The sequence below is a fragment of the Etheostoma spectabile genome, chromosome 9 (genome assembly GCF_008692095.1).
Source record: "Etheostoma spectabile isolate EspeVRDwgs_2016 chromosome 9, UIUC_Espe_1.0, whole genome shotgun sequence".
NCBI lineage: Eukaryota > Metazoa > Chordata > Actinopteri > Perciformes > Percidae > Etheostoma > Etheostoma spectabile.
The window spans coordinates 17,021,845-17,023,812 of record NC_045741.1 but is presented as its reverse complement, the minus strand read 5'-3'; the positions used below and the strand labels follow the sequence as shown (position 1 = coordinate 17,023,812).

Sequence of the window (1,968 nt, the reverse complement as noted above, 5' to 3'; positions counted from 1 at the left end):
CAAAGTGCTGTACAAAGTTATATTATGTTATAAAACAAAGGAAGACAATAAAAAATGTAGACACAATGAACATCACACAAACAACACACTTCTATACAACTGTCACTAAATTAAATCATAAGCATAAAAATAAAAAGCAAAGCGTAAACATTGGTGTTTTAAGACGAGACTTAAAGATCTCAGCAGTAGAAGAGAACCTAATGTGAATGGGAAGTTTGTTCCAGAGTCTCAGGGCCACAACGGAGAAGGCACGATCACCCTTTGTTCTCATCCGAGACTGTGGAAGAGCTAAAAAGAACGGATTTAGTTTCCTGGAGGAGTGATGTAGGGCAAGGAGAGCAGCAAAATAGTCAGGGTGAAAAACCCTGTCTGCATCAATATTTGTGCTTAATTAATTACTTCCCACAGTTTTTTTCTTTTTCTTTTAAATTGTATGAACCCATTACAGTTAACTTCGCATGTACACCTTTAAAACGAATAACCTGTTTCACACAAAGTGTAACACACATTCACACCAAGGAGTTGCTGAGTACCCCCACAGCCAGACACTGACTAATACCAGCCATTTGACATTCATCACTGTCATCATTATCAGCTCAAAACAAATATCATCCCATTTGTAAAAATGTCTCCCCCATTTTTTCTGGCTGCTTGTTTCTCATTCCTACTGCTCTTTCTCACTTCACTTTTAAAATGTCTATAATGTCTATTTTATTGGAAATGCTATGCTTTTTGAAACAAATATGTGCTTTAAAGGCGATCTCAGGGGATGGATTTGCATTTAAAGATTGAACCAATGCATAATAAAAGAAAAAAACATTTTCCTGATCCATTCCTTTTTTTCTTCTCTCTCTCTTTCTCTCTCTCTCTCTTTCTCTCTATCTGAGTTTCTTTCACCTTTTCTATTCATCAACTGCTTTATAATTGTCTCTTAAATTGTCTGCCAGAATCTTACCCTAACCTGTGAAAAGGACTCAAGCTAACCGGGATTGATAAATGAAATAGTTGAATATAAAGCATCATGCCTACTCATTCTAATGCTCCCGTTCATTCTCACATTATAAAACTAACTCCAAAATTATCCAATTTTGTGCACTCACTCACTGAAATAATCTGTGCTGAAAGCAAATAGCCTGGAACTGGTGATTGCCTTTGCCAGACATTTTCTCATTAAATTCCCAGTGTATCAGGCAATTACCAATTCACATACATAGCATCTGGGGGTTAGGGATAAAGAGGGAGCACGAGAAAAGAAATGGCCAGTTGCTATGTGCTTTTCAATACCGTCATACTTTAGTCAAACCTATGTCCACCTTGTTTATACTTATACGCTTTAGTCTGTGCTATATCCGACAGATAGTAATCCCATCTGTATATTTTTTTCTGGCTGACCCAATCCAGTGTAGTTTAACTCCAGATTTACAGCTTGCTAAAACCATTCCTGGCATACCACCGCCACACAAAAGGCCATGCAGCATATGCCGTGCCCGCAAAACTCGAGAGTTTAAACACTTTTTTCATGATAAGGTAAAAATAAAGAAGCATACATCTGGTTCAGCCTAGATGTTCTGCTCAAGGCCTAAATGGGGTGGGGTGGTGAGGACCCAACGGATGTCCCGATCAGGACATATGTTGCAGGATGTTGCACGTCTCGCAACGGTTTACGTTTTATTCATGCTCAGCTGCTTGTTGACAATTTAAATCATGTGTCAGTTCACACGCACAGCCACGACAAGCCCACATGTTAATGAGGTCACGTTAGAATAAAGCTGGTCTGGATAAAACATGGGTACAGTGACTAGTAGTGTCAATCGGTCTGGTTTACAAGGACGTCTTCAGTAGCTGAAAGAGATGGTGAGAGTTTGTGCTGGTGGTGATGCAGGTGAGGCTCTCATTTACATCCTAACAATTGTGGATAAAGTGTTCAGAGTGAAATTTAAAGTTTATAGTGACACAAGAAGTACCACT

The 1,968-nt window shown here is 38.9% G+C and overlaps 1 long non-coding RNA gene across 1 annotated transcript in view; it reads right to left on the bottom strand.

Moving 5' to 3' along the window:
- Positions 1-1,968, bottom strand: part of LOC116695478 (uncharacterized) — a 12,704-nt gene that overhangs the window by 9,631 nt on the left and 1,105 nt on the right. The gene's annotated exons all lie outside the window — the stretch shown is intronic.